Genomic DNA, 24,299 nt, shown 5'->3' with positions numbered 1-24,299 from the left:
GTAAAGTTTTGGCCATCATTTTGGCCTTTTTGACCCACCCCGCCTTGCATATTCCCCAGTTGCAGCCTTGCATTTTTTAATTAATTAATTTATTCTTGCTTTAAAGGTTTTATATATCTTTATTCCTTTGGATTTGGCCAAGTATACAAATACACTAAATTCTGGCTTCATGCTATTATTTGTTTAACCATGGTTTTTAAAATAAACCACATTTGGCTGAGTGTGTACAACACATTAAACCTTCAGTCATGGTTTCAATTAAACCACAGTGGAATTCCACACCATACAGAATCCGAGCCAAACAAATAATAGTTTGTTTGCACTTTTCCATACCTGAAGGAAGACAGACAGAAAAAAGTCAGCCCTTGCTGTTTATCATCTCAGTTTGCATGACACAAAATCCTCAGTTTAACTTGTGGGAAGGCAGATTCCAGTTGAATGATAGGAAAAATATCCTTAGTGTTAGAGCAATTCAGCAGAGGAATTTTGGACTACTAAGGGAGTGGTAAGCTCTTCATTGCTGGATGTGTCCAAGTAGGAGCTGCATATCCAACTTTTTAATTTGAATTTCTGCATTGAGTAATGGATTAGACTCAGTTGTCCCTACAAGGCTGGGATTCTGTGTCTTTCACAACAGGTGAACCAGCATTTTTCTTGCTATTTGGTGGCCATTTTTAGCTGCAGTCTAGTGGATAATCTGCGGGAATGGAGATAGTAAAAAAAAAGGGCTTTGATCATGTAATTTTGGCCATCATTTTAGCCTTTTTGACCCCCCCCCCTGCAGATTCCCCAGTTGCAGCCTTGCAGTTTTGTTTTGGGTTTTTTTTGCTTTAAAGGTTTTATATATCTTTATTCCTTTAGATTTAGCCAAGTATGTGAATACACTGAATTCTAGCTTCATGCTATGATTTGTTTAACCACGGTTTTTAAAATAAACCAATTTGGCCGAGTTTGTATTTTGATTGTGTCTCTAAAAATATAGGGAGCCAGGGTGATGTAGTGATGGAAGTGTGGGAGGCCAGGTTCTCCTCCTTCCTCAGCCACAGAAGCTTTGTGGCGGTTCGTCCCTCGCAGCCCAAGAGCTGGTGTGGGATAGCGGGGAAGGTGCTGGAGATCCAGGTTCTAGATCCCCCTCCCCATGGAAGCTCCTGGTGGGGGCTTTGGGCCAGTCCCTTTCTCTCAGTACAAGAACCAGTGTAGTGCAGTGAGGAAGGTGCCAGACTGGGAGGGGAGAGACCCAGGGTCCAATCTCCCCTGAGCCACAGAGGCTCACTGGAGAGCTCTGGGCCAGTCCTTCCCTCTCAGTCCAACAGCCAGTGGGGTGTAGTAGTGAAGGTGCTGGATTAGAAGCAGAGAGACCAGGTGCTTCCTCAGCCACAGAAACTTACTGAGTAATTTTGGGCCAGTTTCAGCTGTACCCGTCTCACAAGGTGGCTGTTGTAGAGAAAAATGGGAGGAGGGATATAAATGAAAAGTGGGATATAATTCTAATAAATAGTACATTTAAGGGCTTGAAACAAAAGGCAGTGCTGAAGATGGGAGACCAGTAGTGGTGCTGTGGTGGACAGAAGATAATTGAGCAGACTTTCTGTTCCAAGTTACTGAGGAGGATCTTCTGGCCCTTGGCAGGTGGTGCTGGTGGAAGCCAAGGGGTTTTCCCCCCCTCTTGGAACTGGAGAAGCTCCAGATGGATTGAAAAGCTTTGATGTCCAAATACTAAACTTCAGAAATTATTCTCTTCTAATCCACAGATTCGCCGGGCCTCTGGCACATAATCTTTTTCCTTAGCTTTCCTTTCCTTTCCTTTTGCTTTTGCTACTCTTCTGATAAAGTTGTGCATGCAAGTGATACTGGCAGTTTGCATCTGTGTTGCCAGTGTGCGCATTGAAGAATGGGGAAAGTACACTTTCAGAGCTGATTTGGACCTTCATCGAAAGAGGGCATTTTGGCCCTGCTCTGATGTTGCTCGCAACGTTCTTTGCAGGAGACTTGAGACATGAAGAAGACTGCTCAGCATCTCAACTTCAGGCTCTCTGATAGCCAACTGAAGTGAAAACTGAAGTAGCAATGAAACCAAGATGGTCCTGTTGGCAGGCTCAGTGACATGCTGAGATGGAAGAAATGAGAAAATACCCTCTTCCCAAAAGATTACAATAGAAAACAGGGTAGGGTAGGGTCTGAGAACTGGTGAGATGGATGGAATGAGTAAACTGTCTTACTTTGTCTAATGGTAGGGCCATTCCTGTTGGATCTTGTCGTGGTGAATTCCTTGAGTTAATTAGGTATTGTGTGAAAAATGACTTCCTTTTGCTCTTTTAAATGTACTATTAGTCAGCTGTGCTGGTGACTCAACTACTATGTGACATCTTAGAGCTTAGAAATCCCTATCCTATTCTTCTCTAACACCTCTCTCCCTCCCTCTCTCTCCCTCCCTCTCCCTCCTTGAAATCCCTGATTCTTTTCATATATAACTCCTTGATCATTTTAATTCTTCAATTCTCTGTTTCTTTCCCCGTCATATCTGAGATTCGGTGAACAGACTGAGAAGTGATCTTCTAATCTGAGCACTGGAGATCCCCATAATGGTATTGCAACGTTGGTCATCATTTCCAGCATGTCCTTTTCCTCTTGCCACAGTTGTAGTGTACTTGGTTGACCCGTCCAGTGAGCTATTATCAGAACGCCAATTGGTTCAGTCAGTTGGGCCTCCTCATAAGCATGGATTCGTTTATGTTTCCTGAATTCTGGTTTGCATTTCAGACACTTGGTGGATTCCCATTGCTTCCCTTTTCATGTTACTTCCTTACTCTCCTGCTAGATGGGACGCCGAAGAAGATGCCCGTCTCTCCTCCCCATTTAGTCACGATGTTTGTCACGGGAAGAAGCTGAGGGATTAAATAATATATTCTACACAGCAGTGCTCAGTCAGCTGAATGTTAGTGAAGAAGAAATATCTATATATTCCTACTGAGACAGGCAAGACACAACCAGTGCTTGAGAAATCTTTCTAGTACACTGATCGTTAAATGTAAATGAGACCCTGTCATTAAAATCTATAGATTCACAGTGGTAAATGACAAATCACATTTACCACTTCGCTTAATGCACTATTCTGTATTTATTTGTTCAAATATCTGGCAGGGTTGTTTCTATTCTCCAGTGCTTTGAGGAGCATTTTTTTCTGTGGGGGACCTGCTACACTTGGGAATCTCCAGCAAAATTTATCCTCTCACCTTCTGCTGAACCCTTCTGGGCACCAGAACAGGCCCTCGCATACGTGGTCTGATTCAGCATCTTGCAAATGCTGTTTTGTGCAAATAAGGTTTTTCCCATGCATTTAAAACTGGGCAGCTGATGAGCTGTGGCCCTCCGCCATTTTAGAACAGTTGAAAATTGGGAAGAAGGTAGATATGTGTTCCCAGCAAGGAAAACATGGAATTGTTAAATTATATGAATAGTCCTGATGCTGGGTTAAGTGAAGGGCTCCCTGGTTGCTTGGGAATTTCACCCACGTGTTGAGGTTAGCAACAAGGTTGTAGTCATTACCTTTGTGGTCTTCAGCTGGGTTTGGCAACTTCTGCATTCTGGTATCATCAGGAGCGAGTTAAGAGAACACAGGCGGATGCTCGCTTAATTTTAAATTGTTCTTCTCAGGCAATTTATGCTCTGCATCCCGAAAGAGAAGATCTTTTTAGCATAGTAAGTTGTTGGACACTTAGATCTCCATTCCTGATTTCTTCCATTCTTTGTGTACTGTCCAGCAAGAAGCTAGCTTATCCTAGTTATACTTCTTGGCAAATTGGCTTATATTGTTTCTGTGTTTCCAAATGTTACTTTATCATCAAAAACTGTATTTTCCAACCTTGGCCACTCCCAGAATCCCCTAGCCAATACGGCTATTGCTGGGAATTCTGAGAGTTCAAGCCCATACATGCTACCTAGTTTGGGTAAGCCTAAATGCAAAGAGACCAGTGTGGTTTGTGGGAGAATCACAGATGTGGCCTGGTTTGCACATTGCACGAAACTGTAATGTTGCTTGTTTGATTTTGATTTAGCATATTTTGTGAATGCAGATGTGGTTGATAAATTACAGTTTAATTCTGGGGCAAACCCATCCATTGTGACTTATTGTGCATTATTAAAACATGGTTTGTCACAAAGGAGCTGCCTTAGTGACTGTTGATACGAAAGGTACCTTCTACAGGTACTCCTCATTTAGTGACTGCCTCGTTTAATGACCACCTGCAGTTACAACAGTGATGAAAAAGTAACTTTAGGATCAGTCCTCACACTGATGACCTTCGCAGGTCTGTAAAGCAAAGGGAAGCTGAAGTCAGATCATCAGCACAGTCATGGTTTCACTTAGTGACCAAGTTGCCAGTCCCAATTGTGGTTGCTAAACAAGGACTACCTGTATTGAAGGTGACTCTTTCAGAGCACTGTCTCAAAGGCTTCTCTGTCCAGGGGAGGTGTGATTGATTGAAAGCTGTAATTAAAACCTCTTTTTCCTTTACCTCCAATCAGAGTAAATGCAAGGGAAATGGCGAAAGAGTGCGCATACCCTTTTTGCAAAGCTTCCAGTGGGGGTTATGACCCCCTCCAGTTCTCCAAACTGGGCTTTCCTGCATTGGATTCCCTGGGCGGCTAACAGTAGTTGCCTTCAAATAGAAACAGAAGCAAAAACAAGTTAGTAAGAGATATTTGTTTGTACAGGGATGGTGATGATGATGGTGATGGTGATGGTGATGGTGATGGTGATGGTGAAAGGAAGCTTAAATCATCAGAGCAGAATTAAAAGCAGATAAAGGTAGAGAAGCAGCAGCTTTCAAGTCAGGGTTGTGATTCTCCTCAGAGTCCTGAAAGTTAAATAAATGGAGGAAGAGAGTTGGGCATCACATAATTGTATGAATCAGCAGAGTGTCTCCAGCCTGTGGACCTGGCACATGCAGATCCTTGACTTGCTTGGCCATTTTAAAATTTTCCTTCATGCTCTGACTCCATCTCATTGCATTGGTCCCAGGGGTGCAGTTGGCAACCAGTTTTGGCCCAACCACCTTTCTCGGAGGACAATGACGCTTTCTTCCTCCCTCTCACCGCCTCTCCCTTAGGTGCCTTTAGACTTGTCTGAAGATGCCTCAAGTAAGCCTCTTTACAGGTGTGTTAGGCTAAAAATGGGAAGCTGTTAAGCAACGAACTGGTCCTACGTCTCTGAGTGAGGCCAGTGGAGGTCGGGCCTCCTTGCCAAGCCACCCCACTGGAGCTGAACAGCAAAACCGTGCTTGGAGGTCGCAGCACCCCCGTAATGCGGCAGGGCTGCCCTTCCCTGCTGTTTTCCGGGGCTGAAGCCCGCCCCCCCGCCCGTTTAGTGGCTTCGTTCCTTTCCGACCCTTTCCTCCAGCAAGCCCCGGTTGCAGCATCGCTGCTCCGTGGTGCTCGGGACAAGGCATCTTCGCGGGCTGTCCTTGCCCGTTCATCACAAAGAGAGGTGGGCGAACGCTTCCCCCTCGTCTGCTGCGCCTGGGCTGGCTCTTTCTGGAAGGGAGATGGTTTCCACGAACACCAGAAACAGCCTAATGAAAAGGTTCTGGAAACAATTAGAGACACATCGAGACGGAATTATTTGGGAGGCAATCCTGTTTCTCTCTCTCCTTGTGCTCTTCAGAGCCCCCACCCCGCCCCGGTGCATTTTAAATTGGCAACGAAGAATAATGGGAACAGTTAGAAATAACCCCTTACACCCACACAGGGTATATATAGAGATTAGATTTTTCTTTGCTGTGCAGGCATTTACTGCAAGATGGCACATTAAAATGTGAACAAAACAGTGGCGCGTGATCTGGAGGACCGCATGCCGCAGTGCTGGTGCTGTCTCCTAAGCGGTGTTTGAGCTTGGCGTGCAAGCTGTGTGCAGCTTTATCCTTCCTTTGTCACAGGCTGGGTTCCAGCAGCTAATGTCCATTACCATACACACACCCTCGCAGGCGCGTGCACACACACACACACGCACGGAACACAAACACTCTCTAATCTGCACTTAATGTTTGTAGGCTGGGAAAATGTCAGGTAGCGTTTTAAAAACTATTCCAAAAATGGACTGTAATTGCTTTCCAGCAGACGGGGTTTTTTTTCCTGTCTGGGCATCGTAGAACTCAAAACTTCTTTTTTTTTTTCCGGGGTAGCGATAACCTTTTGGAGAGGAAAATGGCAGGATTGGGGGCAGAATTAGGTCTCAAGAAGGCAACATTTGGTTGTCACAAGCAGGCTTTTAAGGAAACAGTGCTTGGCAGAACCCTGAAAGGGGGAAATATCACCAAGGTTTTGTCTTATCTTTATGTATTCTTAATGTAAGCAGTCATAAAGATCTATAAAAGGTGGGGAGAGCGGTGCCTCACCCTGTACAATGATAAAAGTGCTGTCTTGGAGACTGGAGAGAAATCCTTTTGCTTCCAAGGGGGAAAGCTGTGGGGCTGTTGCTCCCCACTTCTTAAAAATACTGCTTTGACCAGATGAGCACCACAATAACAAGAGAAGGCAAAGTGGGGCAGGATGAGCTTTGTTGGGTCGCACATCGTGCTAAGCCACAGCTTATTTAAAGGCATAGAATAGAACACAGCTGTCTGGGTTCAGCTGACGTGCACAGCAATAAACCATAGTTTAGAAACCAGCCACAGGGTTGACATTACCTGCTAAGGCATAAGGTTGTTTCTTTGCTTTGGCTTTACACGTTGAGTGGACCCAACCATTCCGTATGTCTGTCTGTGTAAGCATTTAAAGTCAAGAATAACACATCTCACGTTCGTTGCCCGAATCCCAGGAGAGGGAAGCGTTACTGGGACTAGTTGCTTTGGGAGTTCTTACCAGACTGCCTGTGATGGAAGGGAATTATGAAGGCCAGGCTCAGGGAGATAAGCGTGTTCTCAGTTCGCTGGAGGAGCGTGGGAAGTTCAAGAGGATGAGGCTGGCACCTCCCTGAGGAATTCACGGTGTTGTGGCTGGCTGGCTTGGGAGCTGGGGTTCAGTCTGGGGAGATTTCTGTCTAGAGGTTGTAGCTAATAAACACAGTGGAACTGAATTTGCATCGTCTCTTGGAGTTCTTTGGGCTAGACCTGACGCTGCCTCTGCATCATGTAGTTCATGCAGGTGGTTGAGATGAGTAGGAAAGTAGTTGCTGGCGTGGTGTGGTTTGAGGTAGGGGAAGGCTCATGAACCTCTGGGAGGTCTAGTGCAGCTGTCCAGTTGGGTCCATCACTGCTCTTTCAGCTATTGCGCTTGGTTTTGCCGTTCAGCAGTCCTTCGTTGACCACTGGTGGTGGAGAAGAAGAGTTGCTAGGAAGAGCGGGGCAGCCATTCTGTTGGGAGATAGTGGGATGCAATCAGTGGCAGTGAGTAATTACAATACAGAGTTGTGTCCATGTTGCAGAAAGACCTTCCCAGTCACCAGTCTTGAACTAGGCCTCCCTGATCAGTCCTTTCAGGGCTTCCTACATGGAATTGGATGAGAAGAAGTTGTCATTTTATCCTTTTCTCTCCTGCCTTAGACCAGTGGTGAGGAGAATCTGAAGACCATCACATTGGCTTGTTTCACAGTCCATTTGCAGCCGTAAGATGGTTTGTGATTTTGCATGGTCTGCAAACCCATTATCTGTGAACCTAACCATGGTTAAACACTGTGGATGAATGTTGTGGGTGAGAAAGCTAGGATTACTGACTGGAGGAGGGGAAGACTTGGGAATGCTGTTTTCTCGAGTTGGACTGTACAGAGGAGAAGGGAAGGCAAGAGGGCTACATGGAGAATGGTCGAGGTGGACAGTGTCCCCATGGAGATGAAGAATCTGGAGTTATGCTGTAAGGCACCCCTGAGCCCTGTGTTGGATTTAATTTTATAACATCAAAGCATGTCTTAATGAGACAAAACCAAGATCCAGTTGTGACATTTGATCTTTGTCTCACCCTCTGCATGGTGCTATGAGGATTTACAGGACTTACGGTATAAGAACCTTCCTCTCTTCCTTGAGATTTCAGCAGCATCTCAGTAGGAAGGGTAAATTATGTTGGGGAATGACTTTTATTTATTTATTTGTAATTTATTTATATCTTGCCTTCATTTTGGTCCCTTAAGCTTAAAGGTTTGCTGTGTCTCTCTTCCTCTCTGCACTGTTCCTAAGGCTGAAAGGCGGATAAAGGCTTTTGTCCAAAGACCACCTTAAATATTTTCTGTTATCATTCTTCCCCTCAGTTCTTTCTTTGGAAATCAAGCAATTTGAATTCATGGAGACTCCTGCACTAAGGATTTAGTGCTTGCCAATACAGGGACCTTTTCCAAAGAAAGGAATATCCTGAAATATTATTTTAGTCCTGACTGTTTTCCATACTTTATTTTCCAGGACAAGAGACCAATACAAGAAGTTGCATATCCAATAGAATGAGATTTAATGCACTGATTCTGAACCTTAGCAACTTTAAGATGTGTGGACTTCAACTCCCAGAATTCCCCAGCCAGTATGGCTGGCTGGGGAATTCTGGAAGTTGAAGTCCACACATCTTAAAGTTGCCAAGGTTGAGAAACACTGATTTAATAGACTGTCAAATGCTTCTTTGAGGTATAACTCAAAGAATTCTCAATGGTAGAAGAACTAGAAGGAAATTGCAATGCTAGAAAACCATGCATTAATATTTATCAATCGGGAGTGAATTACCTAAAAGAGTGAAGATGTATGACTTTGGAAGTGCGATGTGAAAGAAGACAAGCGCCATGCATCCTACTGGCTTATAGTAAGGAGGTGGAGAAGTCTGCTTGCTGGCCGTAAAGTTCCGTTGGGCAACTGTGCAACAGGTGACTTGCATTTCTGGCGGAGCTTCTGTGCTGGGTTTGACGTATGCAAGGATCTGATCAATAAGGAGACCCCGCTCTGCTTTTGGGGTGGCTGGGCTGCATTCATATTGGTTAAAACTGTCTTCTGAGTCTTTGCTTGTGAAGCTGAGATTTGCAATTCTTGAGTTTTCTGGGCTTTGAAAAGTTATTTGGAATCTTTTTAGAAAAGAATTCTGGGTACTGTATTACCAGCCAAACATATATAGTCAGCAATAAATCTTGAGTCACACACACACACACACACACACACACACACACAGAGCCCTACACCCCTATATGAAATGCTTCTAAACCATGAAGATCTATGCTTATAATTGGTAACTGGAGGTTATCCCTAACAATTTGACTTGGTTACTGCATATCAAGGGTGTCCACAGGGTGTGATTAAAAAAAATCAAGATGGTGGCCACAATGGCACGATTAAAGCTGTGCCTGTAGATTATCTGCATTGCACATAAAAATGAGCAGAGCTTCCAACATAGTGCCTCATTCCCCATTTTGACTTTTTTAACCACACCCTCTGGTACCCCTGCTGTTTATGCAGTATTCTTATTCTTTAACATAAGCTTTCAGGATTGCCAAGAAAGAATTCGTAATGCACAATGGTACAATTTATGGCAGCCTTGAAAATAAGCACAGAGAAGTTATTTCCCTATCACAAGAGCATCAACTATCAACCTGATTTTGATTCTTAGGAAGGCTTAGAACATCTTTGCTCACCTTCTTATTAAGAAGTAAGCTAAGTAATGTTTTTATTTTTATTACATAGAAATGCAGGGGGCTGCCTGAGGAGGCTGGATTCACTTTCTTTGGAGCTGGCTAAGCATGATAGACGTGCCCACCCATGGTGGTTCGTAGAGCAGGATTTATGGCTTGGCATCTTGGGTGACCCAGAACATAGAGTGTGTGGAAACCTGGCCATGAAGTGCTTAACTTCAGTGATGGTTCCAGAAAAGTGTTCCTCAGGGACCTCGTTTTCTCCAGTCACTTCTCTCTGGTTGTGCCCTTCTTCTCTCAAGAGGACAATTCTCCACCCTTCAGTGGTGAGAATAAGTTGCATTTCTCCTTTCTTCAGCAAATGCAATGAGCAACTGGAAGGTCGCATGTCTATAGAGAGGTCATGCTGATGGACAGGAGAGGAAATCTATAGATTTACAAGCCTCCGTATACCCAGGCTTGCACATCATGCTGTAGCGTAGTATGATTTGGCTGATTTGGACTTAGCGTATTGTATGGTTGCAGCTCTGGTGGTTTGTAAACTCAGCCAACTGTGGCTTATTCAGCTTACCATGGTTAATAAAATGCCTTTGTGTGATGTGAACCAGGCCTATGTGAAAAATCTGTGCAGGGGTGTGAACTTGAAGTGGTAGAACATTTGCATAAAAACTTGGGAGTGGGATTAATTGGAGTTGAGTGCCACATGTAGTCTTTCAGCATCAACCTCAGCTCCAGTCTGTCAGTTTTGTGGCATAGCTGTACTGGGTGTGAAGAAACAGAGCATTTCCACAGCATTCCACAGTGACAGCCTTCAAAATGTGTCAGCAATGGTAGAGCAGGGACTTATTTACATGAACATAGTCAGTGGCTGAGCCTAGGCTGAAAAAAGCTTTCTGTGCAGCCTGAGGTGACATTTTTCCAATGGAAATGGCAGAGAAGCATCCTTAGGTGATATAGCCAAAATATTACTGTAGTAAACAGCTTTAACGGCTTCTTCTTGGTCTTAGATGTGGAGACTGGATTTTTTGTGGTTAATTTTCAAGTCTATGTCAATTGCATCCATTTGGGGAAGGATTGGAGCTCCTGTGGAGAACGTCTCCTGTTCTTGCAGTAGTCCCCAGCCTGACACCATCCCAGCGTGTTGAATTTCAATTTCCTCATCCGTAGACCTCTGGAGGGCACCAGATTAGAGAAGCTGGGAGAAGATTCCATTGAGTTAAAGGAGCCAGTGGTCTGATGCTGTAGAAGGCAGCTTCTTATATTCTCATGCTTAATCCATTTTTGCTGGCTGATTTGGAAACTGACAGACAAGCCAGGCTAGCTCTTCAAATCTTGAAATGGATTTACAAATAAAGGTAATGGCTTTCCTTTCAAAATAAATGCCTATTTGGTTTTTGAGGATAATCTGCAATTTTTTAAACCTTTAACTGGAACAACTTTTCACATTACTGCTTTTAAAACCAAACTTAAGGTACATCTCCTCTAGTTGAAAATTGCACTCCTGCTTCTTTGAGGAATGCTTTTTAGTGTTCTCAGCATCAGCAGCAGCAGCACCATCAAACAACCGTTCTCAGAATTCCTGGCAGACGAATTAGTATCTAGTGCTAAACCAATATAGGTTTGTAGTGTAGTTTGACCCTTTTGAAGCTCAAATTCCAGGAAGATTCTGTGGTTTTAGGGAGAAGACTCTTCTCAAGAGCCACTCTATTATGATGATGATCGCGAACAGGAGTTGCTATAAATGTGAAGCATCAAATATTTATTTTTAATTCCTATCTTTCTCTAACATAAATAAACTCTGCCATCTGGCCTGTGGATTTGATCTTCTGTCTTTCTATATATGTCTCTAGAATTTACATGTTCTTTGGGGAAACATCTCTAAAATGTTGTGTGTGTGTGTTTTTTCCCCTCCTCATTAATTCCACAGTCTTTGGATGCTTTGGATCTAACCAACTCTGCCTTCGTAAAAATGTGCAATCCGTTTGTTCGAGTGGAATCTCGGATGGTGTGTGCCGACTGTCAGAATGTAGTCTAATCTTCTACTTGTGTTTGTCTCAAAAAAAACACTGAGTTTCAGTTCCCATAATCTATCAGCTAAGGACTCAATGGGAGCAGAAGTCCCAGTTGGGAACCATAGTGGGGGAAGTTGATATAGTCTCTTTGCTGGACAGGAGAAGGATGAAACTGTCCATAGTCCCTCAGTCAAGAACCATGATCCCTGAGGCTAATGCAGGCCGCCCCCCCAATAAAATAGCCAAAAAGTATAGTAATTTTGCTTGAAATTTCTCAGCATTTCAGACCAGAATAACTCTCATGAGATTGAGCCATGTGTACAACTTTTTAAAATGAGTTGCTTTATATTTTGCAGATACTATTTGGAGTGGAGAGGGTTATGTCTGTAGTGGTGCTCATGGAGCCAATCACTGCCCTACCTAGCAGTCAATATAAAGGAAGAAGTTTAGGAAGACACAACAGTCACAGGATGTGTAGGAGGGTATGGATAGGCCAAAGAAAAAAATCTTATGGGATAGTCTCTACCTAGACACTCCTGAATAGATTGGCCAGAAATCTAGAAATCTAACGTGGTATAAGAGAGCTTCCTAAACTGGGATGGTTTGGGATTAAGGGTAGAGTTGAGTTTTGGGACTTAGCCTTGGCTGGGATTCTCTTGGTTTGGGACAGAGTGTGGTGAGAGAAGGATGGTTGGACAAGCATTTGGTGCTGCTTCAAATCTGACCTGTGTTTGGGAGAACTGATGGCTGCGTTGCAGGTCCATTGTGTGAAAATATCTTCAGTATTCAGTCTCCAGTTCAGCTATTTCTGCCCAGGGTTCCATAGGTTCAGCTAATGCACATTGATTCTTCAAAGCTTGGTCATTACTTGGACAACACGTATGCTAACATTGGAAAATATGGAGAAGGGCTCCCTGCTTCAAGGACAATGCACAGGTATTTGAAAGGTTAATTGATCCTAGCTTCTTAATAGAAGCGTCACTGTCTTTTATAGTTGTTTTGTGGTTGCTTTATCATGTTGGGTTTGCTTTATAGACCTTAGCTAACTTGAGGGCTGTTGGTGGAAAGGTAGAATACAATTGAAAACTAGTCAAACCATGCTACTATTCTGAGCAAACCCAAATAATGGGCAAGGCTTTCATCCTGGTCTGTGTTGTTGTTTATCCTCCCTTCCTGCATTCCAGGTGGGAAATTCTTGCAACTGATTAATTCAGGAAGCCACATGATTCACGAGACCTTGAAAGGAGGTGATTAGGGCATTCTTGATGCATTTCCAACATGCCATGCCATAGGCTTTACCTATGCCAGCATAGTGTTTATTATTAGTATTAGCATTTTATCCTACATGGAGAGTATTTCCATTAGGGCCAAACAAATTCCATCAAAGAATGTTAAAACATTCACATTCTCAAAAATTTGATCAGGCCCACTATGAAAACACGATGGGAAAGAAGTAGAAAGGTTGAAAAAATGAGACCACATACACAGCTTATAATTCACATGTTACAGTGGTTTGTTGAATAATCCACAACTGAATATGTTCACACTCAGCACTAAGCCACAAATTGTGTTTTATAAACCATGGCTTGCACATTACAGCAACTGAGTTTGCACAACATGTTAACCCACAATCAAACAAGCCATGTTAATGCAATCACTCCCAAAATAGAAATAGTAGACAATGGGTTGAGAAGAGAAGCCGTAGCTACATCTCCCACTGATTTTCTGTCTTGACTGGACCACACAGACTGGATTCACACGTTGCAATAAACCGTTTTATGATTTATTTAGTTTTGGCATAGCCTGTTGTGCGAACCCAGCTGACCCAACAGTTGCAGACTGTGCAACAAACTTAGTTGAGCAATGTGTAGATCTTATGATTTTCTGGGAGAGAAATACGGAGTAGAGACTGCTTCTATTTGAGAAAAGTAGTTCTAACACCAACCCAATTTTAGTTGCCTAGAAGTGCTGTTAGATGGAATGATGGTGGAAGAGTGGGTGAGGTGGTGTGTCTTTAGCCACAAAAAGTGTTTGGGAACCAGCAAGAGCACGTCAAGTCAGCCCATCCCGGGGGCTCTTGTATCAGCCATAAGGATTACCTGATCTCCTCTGATTCAGAACTGTAATATTATGGCTTTTTAAACAGGTCCCGCTACACATCCCTTACTCAGAACCCAGACCCACGGGGACCTACATCTCTCCCTCCTCCTCCTCCTCCTCCTCTTAAAAAAAATCCAGTGTCTTTGGCAAATATCCTGGAGATATTTAATCAGCACAGGTTGTCAAGACATCTGTTTTACTGCTTGGGGGAAAAATAGTTCATTCAGGATCTCAGAGCACCACACTCTGGCTGTGGTTCAATCTTGATTCACGGCGGCTTAGTTTTTTCCCCCTTCTGTAAATCCATTTGGTGCTTTTTCTATGCAGTCTTCTCTTCATAAGGTATATTTGATATCTCTAATCTTTCTACACTGCAATGATTGTATTTTGAGCTGTATTCAATTATAGATGTGAAGAGAACTACTTGGGGACGTGATCCTTGGAAGGAATTTACGCTACCATCTGGCAAATGTAAATGACAAAGCCGAAGTGCCCGTCTTCCTCCCTCCCCAACCCTCTGCTCCCCTGGGCTGCCTTCAGTATTCAAGTGATAAACTCAAACTCTCTCAATTCTCACTGACAGCTAATAATGGTGGTTAACCTTTTCAAGTTTGACATTATAGATAATAAATTAAGCCTATTGGCTGATATTCTGTGTGTTGTGATGCAAGCTTCTTTCTTTTTTTTTAATCAAAACAAGGGCTAAAAATACAGTGGCATTCTTTGAGCGTATTCTGCACATCAGTTAATTTTTGATTTTCCAGAACTTGCCCATATAAACTTCCTTATGTGGCATCAGCGCTGGAGATGATAAAAGGAAAATTTATGCATGTAGCTTCCAATCTGTTAATAGTGTTAACAGGGTTTGATGGCGTTAACCATTCCCTTGCATTTCCTATGCAAACAATTTTGGTCAAAAGCTCAGAGATTATGAAGAGACGTGAAAGGTTGGATGTGGAAGCAAATGCAGTCTATCCATCTTTCTCTTCCACAATTACTCTGCTCAGATAGGCTTCTGAGGATGTGCAGAAGGGTTTTTTTGTCTTTACCTTGGGTTTATCTTCTTACCGTTTGGAGAGGAAGGTTTCCCTTTCGTTCAGAAGTCCCCAGTTGTAACGACTGCTTGCGTATCTCAGAGCAGAGATCTTCAGGGCCACAATTCCGGTCTTGGTTTCTAATATGCAGTCAGTTTGCTTTTTTGGAAATAATGGCTGAATCCCAAAGAGGAAGAAGAAGGAGAAGAAGTTTTAGCTGCAGAGAAATGTCTAATGTCTGGTAGGGGGAAATGTTAGTCACTTGCTTGTGGCTCTCATTTGATATGATTTGTCCACCGAAGCAATTTCTACCCCGGTTGCCAAGTGTGTGGCCAGCACCTTATGCTCAGAGTTTTAATTTGTCATATCGTGCTGGAGCTACAGGCTCTGGTGTGAGAGGCTGTTGCCCCTTAGCAATGGCTTTTGTTCTTGAAAATAGCGTCCGTTAAGTTTTTATGAAGGAATTGAGGTGTCCCGACAGAGAGCTCCTTTCAAACAGAAACAGCGAGTCCCAAAAAGGTCTCCTTGACTCTCCTCCCTGTGAACATCAATTAGTGTTACAAACGTGTGATAGCTTCTCACAAAGAAAAGGGAACATGATAGACAAGTCTTTCCACCTCGGAATTATAATGTATTTACAGCTCTTCTCCTGGATTTTCTCATTCTGTTCCTGCAATTACTTACATTTTCTCAGCTATAAACAAGGGTCAAGTTTGTGTCCTAAAGCGATTGGGGAAGGGGCTTTTATTTCAGTCACAGGCCCATAAAATAGATACGGGTATAATCAAATGCAGATCTTCTAATATCAGATCATACCCATCATACTATCCTCTTTCAGGGTCAACACCATGATGTAAACACAGTGTTTTTCAAACTCAACCACTTTAAGATGTGTGGACTTCAACTCCCAGAATTCTCCCGCCAGCATGCCTGGCTGGGGAATTCTGGGAGTTGAAGTCCACACATCTTAAAGTGGTTGAGTTTGAAAAACACTGGTGAAATAAATTAAAGGCATGAGATGGGGAGAAAGGAAATCTAGCCAACTCTACAACAATTCACTAGCTTTCCATTCCTTTGGGTGACGTCTTTCAGCAGGTCCATACACCACTTCCTACATAGCCTTTTGTTATTTCTACTTTTTGAGGGCCTCATGAATTCCAGCCTACAGCGATTTTTCTCAGTCTTTCTCTTTCTGGCAGTCCGTTGTTTCTTTCTTCAGAGATTTGTAATTTGAACCTCATTTATTCTCTCCGTGTGACTGTTCTTCCTTGATCTACTTCTTCCCTCCTGGTTACTCATCTTTCTATTCTGTCTGCATTCATTCAGCACCCTGTCATTCTTGAATCTCCCTCTTCTTGTTTTACCACACACTCTGGGTAGGTACCCATTCCCACTGCATTCAACTTTTATGCTTCTCCTCACACCCTGACTTTCACATTTATAAAAGAAACTAGTAGCCGTATTTGCTTCGTTGAACAAATATTCATTCCTCTTCACATACCACCTTCCAACCACTTCCTTTCTACCAGCATCTGTGCATCTTAAAATTCCTCTATCCGTTTCCAATTTTTAATAAACATTCTACCCGAAGTACAGAGATTCATCCATTTCCCTGTTTTTTGCCATTTGTATATAGCTTGGGATTCTTCACTCTGCTTTTTCTGTGAAACACAACTACCTTGTTCTTTGGTATATTAACTTTTGGATCCATACTTCTCTTTAGTTCATGCAACACGCCTGACATTTGTCGCAAAGCATTTGAGTTCTAAACCAACAACATGACATCCTCTGCATACCGAAGATCAGATTACACTCACATCCCTAATTGACACACTTCTGATATCACTACTAGCATTCCTTATAATTCCAGACAGACAGACTGACTGACTGACTGACTGACTGATTGATTGATTGATTGATTGATTGATTGATTGATTGATTGATTGATTGATTGATTGAACCAACCAACCAACCAACCAACCAACCAACCAACCAACCAAGGGGACATCACCCATGCTGGTCTTGCTCCCTGCTCACCACTGAACATTTGCTAAGTATTCTATTTATTCTCATTCAAGCTTTACTTCTATCATATCACATGCCTGTCACATTCAGTAGCCAGCCTTCATCTCCATATTCATTAAAAACATCCCATAAATCAGGATTCTTCATTTTATGATATGCTTTCTCTAAATCAACTACTATATAGTAGACTTTCTCTTCCCCAGTCATTGAATTTTCAGTGACTTGCTGAGAAGTAAAAATTTGGGCTGCACCTCCTCTGCCCAGCTTGAAGGAGCATGGGCTTCACCCACTTACTCCCTGTGGCACCCTTTCAATCAGGATTCTGCCAGATACCTTCGCAGACAAATAATTACTTGCACGGCCACTCCATAAGCAAGCCAAATCCATATTTTCACATTTTTCCTGTTACACCATCTTCACCAGCACCTTAACCATTTTCCAGCATTCTCACAGGTTTTATTACTTCCCTTTCGTAATTTTTTTCCTTGGGCACAAACCTTTCAGTTCCGCTCTTTAACAAGTCACAATCATTCCCGTGCAAATATCTGAAACCCTTCTACTAGCATTCCCTCGCTTGTTTTCATCCCAAAGCTTCCTCTGCAGGAAGCTCCTTGTTTAGCCCTCTTCACCCAGTTACAAAAGCATTTTTTAAGCTTCCGTCAGAATCTCTGCCTCTTAATCTTAGCTGTTCTTTCCAGCCTTTGGCTTTATTCTTTGCAAATTCTTTTTTCCCCTTTATGTACATTATATAACATCTTCATTCTCATTTGTTCCGCAGTCATTTTTGTATATGCATTCTCCCTCATCCGTAGCTTTTTTTACTTCATAATTACACCAACCATCCTTTTTCATCCTTTTTGTAAGTCCGCACACTTCTGTGACGCCCAGTAACACGATTCTCTTCCAAGCATTTCCACACTGTCTTTCCTTCTGTCTACTTCTTATTCATTCTGTTGGGAGATATATTGTTATTATGTTAAATTTATTATAGCAGCCCACTCCCGTAGACTCTGGTTGGCTTACAAACTCAGAACAATAAAAAACGTTAAAAATGTAACCTCATATTCAGCCCAGGCTTAAATGAATCAAACCAAACCAAACCAGGGGTCCCACAAGCACATCAGCCCCAGGCCTGAGATAGATCTTTTCAGAACCCCAGGAGAGAGGGCGCTGCCTATATCTCCGGGTGGGTGCTGTTCCAGAGGGTGGGGGCCGTAACAGAGGCGGCACGCTTCCTTGGTGCCATAGGATAACAACATTTAATAGAAGGCACTGGGAGCATATCTACTCTGCCGGGACTTACTGGGTGGGCAGAAACAGTGGGAGATGGGTGGCCTCTCAGGTGTCCAGGCCCTATGCCATAAAGGGTTTTATAGGTAATGTTCAGAACCTTGAATTTGGCAACCAACTGGCAACCAGTGCGGCTCACGTAGCAGTGGTGGCACATGGACATACCGGGAGGTGCCCATTCCTGCTCATGCCACTGCATTTTGCACCAGCTGTAGCTTCCAGATGGTTTTCAAGGGCACCCTTATGTAGAGCGTGTTGCAGTAATCCAATCATGAGGTGACCAGGGCATGAGTAACTGTCTGAAAGGCCTCCCAGTTGAGAAAAGGGTGCAACTGGTGGGCAAGATTAACGTGTGCAAAGGCCCTCCTGACCACAGCTGCCACCTGCTCTTTGAGCAGGAGCTGCAAGTCCAGAAGGACCCACAAGTTGCGTACCAGTCTAGTATGGGGAAGAGCTACCTCGTCCAAGACCAACAATGGGATTGTCCCCAACCTTGGGGGACCAAGCAGCCACAGCCACTCAGTCTTGGCAGGATTGAGCCGAAGTCTGTTCTGCCCCATCCAGACCTGAGCAGCCTCCAGACATTGGGTCAGTACATCAGCAGCTTCACCTGCACAGCTTGGGGTTGAGATATAAAGCTGGGTATCATCACCATACTGATGATATCGAACCCCAAACTGACAGATGACTTCATCCAGGGGCTTCATGCAGTTGTTAAACAGGAGAGGGGGAAACATCAAGCCCTGACCCTCCCCCCAAAAAGGAGCCATGGGTGAGACCTCTTTCCCCACTCCCCATTAACACCAACTGAAACCAACTGTTGAGGAAAGAGATGAACTGTTGGAGCACCCTGCCTCCCATTCCCAACCCCCACAGCTGGTCCAGTAGGATACCATGGATGACAGTATCAAAAGCTGCTGAGAGATCCAGGAACACCAGGATAGATGCACTACCTCCATCCCAGCTCTGCCAAATGTCATCAACAAGCGCAACCAATGCTATTTCTTTACTGTGCCCAGATCTAAACCTGACTGAAACAGGTCCAGATAATCCATTTTCTCCAAGATCATCTGCAGCTGTGGTCTGACTGCCTTCTCTACAACCTTCCCCATGAAGGCCTCTTGGGGAGGGGGTATATCACCACCTCCTTCAAGCCCAGCAGAATCCCCCCCTCTCTCTAAAAGGCAGGTATCACTGCATGGACTCATCCCTTGGTCACCTCCCAGGCTGCCTTAGCAACCCAGGAAGGTCCAGGATCTAACAAACAGGTGGCCTAACTAACAGATAGGAGGACCTTGTCCACTTCCTTGGGTGTCACAGTATTGAACTCGCTCCAGACAACCCTTGAAGACTGTGCCCTGGGCAACTCACTTGGACTTATCCAGAGAGGTCACCTCTGAGCAAATCACAGCAACTTCATCTACTGGATAGTGTGAATATTCCTCACCGTGGCCCTGCAGATGATCCTGTGGCCCAATCGCCCAATTGGGTTATTCTAAACAGGGCTGCTGGGTGGCTGTTGGCAAATGTAGTAAGGGGTAGAGAAACAGCAATGTTTTGCCGCCCTTATCGCCACAATAGAGGCCCAGGTACAGGCTCTCACTCGTGTTTGTTTGGATTTGTTCTTTGTCTTTCTCCAATGGTGCTCCGGGCCATGGTCTTTCGTTGATGGATTCCTTCCAACCAGATTGAAATTTGTTGCCTAAAATGGCAGGAGGGATGGCCTTTGGTGCCAAAATAAGAAAGACCGATCCATATTTGGCATCAATCAGGGAAATAATTTTGCAGTTGGTAGTCTCACTGACAGCCTTGTGCAGTGACCGTTCAAAATTACGATGATGCTAAAAAAAAAATACTTGGACCAGTCCTCGCATTTATGACCGTCTCAGTGTCTTTCAATCACGTGATCGCTATTCACATGCTTCACAACTGGCTTGTGACAAGCGGAGTTAATAGAGAAGGTGAAAGTAAAATCATAAGTCATGGTTGCATGATTCTCACTTAGTGACTGCACTGCTTAGCGACCCAGTTGCTAGTCCCAATTGTGGTCACTAAATGAGGACTACCTGTAAAAGTATTTGGGTACTACATTTATTGAAAACCAGGATGGATGAGGCAGGCTTTACCCTAAAATAGCCTCACTAGAAAGCGGTCTGGTTTCTAATTATGATGAAGTTATGTTTCCCCCTTAATTTCCCAGAGGTATGAAATGTGAAATATAGATGTTTGGTGATCCTGTGAGCAAATCAGTTTGGTTTGGGAATGATGAATTTGGCTATGTGAAAAATCACATCGAAGGAAAGATTTGTTGTGTCCCTCTACCCACATTTTTTCAGTGGGTTGTGAGGGTTTTTTTTTCTTTTGGTAATGCAAGAGAGGAACGAGAAAGAAAAGGTCTTGATTGTTCACGTGATGCTCAACAGAGGAACCGAGCTGCATATTAAGAGACATTAAGGTTTCCACTCATTTATGGTACACATGTTTGATAGCTCTGTTGGTTTACACACACATTATAATTTTCCCAGCATGACAGTATTGCTAGAGAATAAATGAATTCACCAATCAAAAACATTGACAGTTTTAGTGTACATTTTTGTTGTTGTTGTTGTTGTTGACAACTTTATTTTTCCCTTTTGCCATTGATGTAATATTTGGCAGCTTGCATCTATCCAGGGGGAATCTTCTGACAAGATGCGTTTGGTAAAATTAGGTTTTGATCTATAATAATCTAAAACGAAACGAAGCTCACCCCCTTCCCCAGCATATCTTGGTTCAGCTGTGAAACACGGATGCCTCGCTGCTGGAGTTCAGCTGTCGTGCTTGGAAGTGGTCCAGACGCACCTCTGTCTGAATCACAGTTCTCCTCCGCCTCACCTTTGCGCTCAGATCTGATCCCGGAGATCTTGTCCCGCCTTCCCCCAGAGGAGCTGGGGCAGGGCAGGTGCCAGTCCCCTTCTGCAGTGCAGCCATACGAAGGATGCCAGGACCGGAAATAGACGTGGCTGAAATCACTCGAGGCTGAGACGTCTTGGAGTGAGGTTCTTGCCACGGCGCCACTCCTGGAGCGCACGTCCATCCTTACCTTTGATGCGCAAGAATCCATCCCCCCCTTGCCTGTTTTTAGCATAACTTTAGTATAGTATAGTTCTGGGGCAAACCCTGCTTCTCTGTGCTGCCAAGCACAGGGGGAGCCAAAGCTGTGGCGCTACCCGTTTTATTTATAGGGTGCCAGAAAAATTGAGCAGGGCATTGCGAAGCTGGTTCTTATCAGAGCGTGTGGGGAACTTGGCTTGAAGTGGCAAACGTGCCGGGATGATAGGACAGGGCAACATTCCTGGTTTCTGCTTCCCAGGTCTAATAGACTGATGGGCAGGAAAGGATCCGTTTTTTAAAACCTACATGAAAAGCACAGGAATGAAGAAATCAGACAAAAACGGAAGGGCTGCTTCCTCCTTCTCCCCACGTTTGAGGTGTCTGCCTCATTCTCCCAATCGCAACACAGCTGGCACGGCGTTAGAGTGCTTGTCGTATGCCAGCTGCATTTTGCAAAGCCTGCCCTGCAGGGTCTCATCCGTGCAAGGGGCTTTGAGGGGACCCTAAAGAGATTTGCAGTTGAGTGAGAACTTGAACCAGGATCTCCGTGTCTGTGTCTTCTGGCCACCGTGCCATTTGAATTGCATTGCCCACCAGGAGGCAGTACGTGACTGGTTTCATCCTTACTGGGAATCGTCCGACGTACTAGCCAGATCTTACTCTCCAGCCAGGAACTGAACTCACAGACTTTCACACTCGAGATGATGGTACGCAGTGCGTCAGCTTTAGGAGCTATGCAGTGCTGTGGCAGGAAGAGATGTATAGAATCGATCAGAATGGTATTTACAATCCCCCGTTCCTGAAGCTCTCCGAGATCTTAAGGGAAGGTGGACTGTGTATATCGTGTTGTTAGTTATACTGTTTGTAATATGCACAATTATACACCTGTCACCTCCATGAAGCAGGAAGGAGATCTAGGTAGAACTTTTAGGAAGTGAACAGTCCTGGATGTGACAAGCAGTGAAACACAGTTTATCAAAAACTGAGCTTGGTACATGTGAGACACTTTTATCAATGAGGTGAGAGCACAGATAATGAAGAGTTCCATCCAAGGCTCTTCTGCGTGGTCCTGACTCCTGAGGAGTCCGTTACCCCAGATTGCTGTGCAGTTGAGCCCTCCTGTGTTGGCCAGTTCCTTGTTTTTCTTGCCCAGCAGCAGCACGGCTTCCTCGGCCTCAGAGACGGTTGACTTGTGTCAGGATCGTGGGAGTGGAGTGGATGTGGGGAGGCCTGGATCACTTCCAGGCTGCAGTCAGGTCCACCCCATACGCTCTTTCTCTTGCACCTCTCTTGACGAGTCAACCAGCCACGTCAGGTTGACTGGTGTCTCTAACTGCAGGGGCGACAGAAGGTCAGAAATGTACCTGCTAGTCCAGCAGTCACGACGGCGTTCTGCTCCTGTGCTGTGCCAGGAAGGAACGGGGGATCCGCCGGTTGCTGCTTACACGGTGGAGCTTTCAGTTTCAGTGGCTCTGGGGAGATCGGCGATGTTCCTTGACTCCAGGAGCAGCGTCGCAGCCTCTGTCATCCCCAGCTGGTGCAACTGACAACTGTGGGGAATGATGGATGGCTTTCTTAAAGCCGTGCATAAGAACCCACCGTATTATTTTAGCCTGGTCAGGGGACAAATACAGAATGGTTCCATGTTTGATTCCATGCAGAAATGATAGATGTTTTCTCCCTGACTTTTGATGATGTTTTGTATTTTTATTGCATCTCTACGGTTGTGTTTTGTAATCACACGATCAGTCCATCCGTCCATCTCACAAATGGCAACTCAGTGCGTTTCAAATCGTTCCAAGAGACTCCCTAGAAAGGAGGGCTTGAAATCCACCCCCCACATTTGCCCCCAGTGCCAGCATGCGAGGGACCATCCTGGCGCTTGTGTAGTTCTTCCTTCCTTGGTCTTGCCCACCTGCCTGGGGCTTGACACCCAGTTACTCCCTTTCCAGCCAGTGATGCTCAAATGATGTAATGACAATGGCAAAATGATGTTGTCATGCAAACAAATGAAGCAAGTGCGTAAGCATTTGTGTGACATCATCAGGAACGTGCCATCCCCATTGCTCCCACCCCCAAGATTCTTGCTTGGCGGGTGGGGGGAGAGGAACAGTGCCTTTGGGAGAAAAAAGCCACAGGCAGTTGGGAAGAGCTACCCATGTAGTACCAGCTTTAATTTTAGCACCTGCAGATCTTCATGCATGAGCAAAGCAAGCTGTTAATTACACAGGAGTGAAGTATATAAAATTAGTTGTCTAAAACATTTACTGAAGAGAACACAAGCTCTCTTAAAGCAAAATATTTCTTCTCCCAGCTTCTGAGGCCCTGCTTGGGATTCAAAACAGGTTCTCCTTCCATGTGTTCGCAGGCTGATGCTTATCTACATACAAGTATGGAATTCCAGTTTGCTGCAAAAACAGCTAACCTGGGCCGGGTCAAAATGCCACCCGTTCAGCTCCTGCTTCCGCTCATTTGGCTGGCAGGAGACTCTGTCCTGTGCCCAGAATTGTCAGGAGCATCCCCAGGGGTGGATCAAAAAAGCCAAGATAGATTGCACAGCAATGAAGCAAACTCCCATCCCTGTTTATGTGTGTTGTGATGCAAGCTGCCATCTTGACTTTTTTGCCCCCCTGCAGATGCCCTCATGTCAGGTGTTCTTTTCTGATCCAGCACATTGCTGGGAGCGCATGGTGGTTGAATCTGACCACATTCCTTTGCCTTGCGAGTGGAGGGGGGACCCAGTTATCAAAATGTGCACTAACGGGAAAGTCTATGCACGCATCCTTTTTTAAGTCTTTGAGTTGAAATTTTCCAGCGCTGCAGGTTTTTACTTTGTTCACCCTGGATTTTGGTGGGTTCCGTGGGCTCTAATGGAAGTTGTGTGGCTAAACCCTCTCTCCTCCCGTTCAGTATCTTCTGATGGGGGTGGGGTAATATTAAGCAGGCGCAGGGCTCTAGAAACCAGGGAGAGCGATGCAAATTACAGTGAATGCTTAATTGTTTCTGTTTGGGAAAAAAGTCAGACCAAAACAAGAACCCTTATAGCATGTTTCTGAAAACACTTTCATTAAGTATGCTTTCAATCCAGAGTGAATTTGCTTAGTGTGCACACGCTCCTTGGTTCCGCGGGTGCAGAAAATACATGGTTTTACAAGG

Source organism: Python bivittatus, unplaced genomic scaffold (genome assembly GCF_059951505.1).
Source record: "Python bivittatus isolate LINGU-HERP-01145 unplaced genomic scaffold, Pbiv_v1 ctg000790_np1212, whole genome shotgun sequence".
Taxonomy (NCBI): Eukaryota; Metazoa; Chordata; class Lepidosauria; order Squamata; family Pythonidae; genus Python; species Python bivittatus.
Note: the sequence above shows the minus strand (reverse complement) of the source record.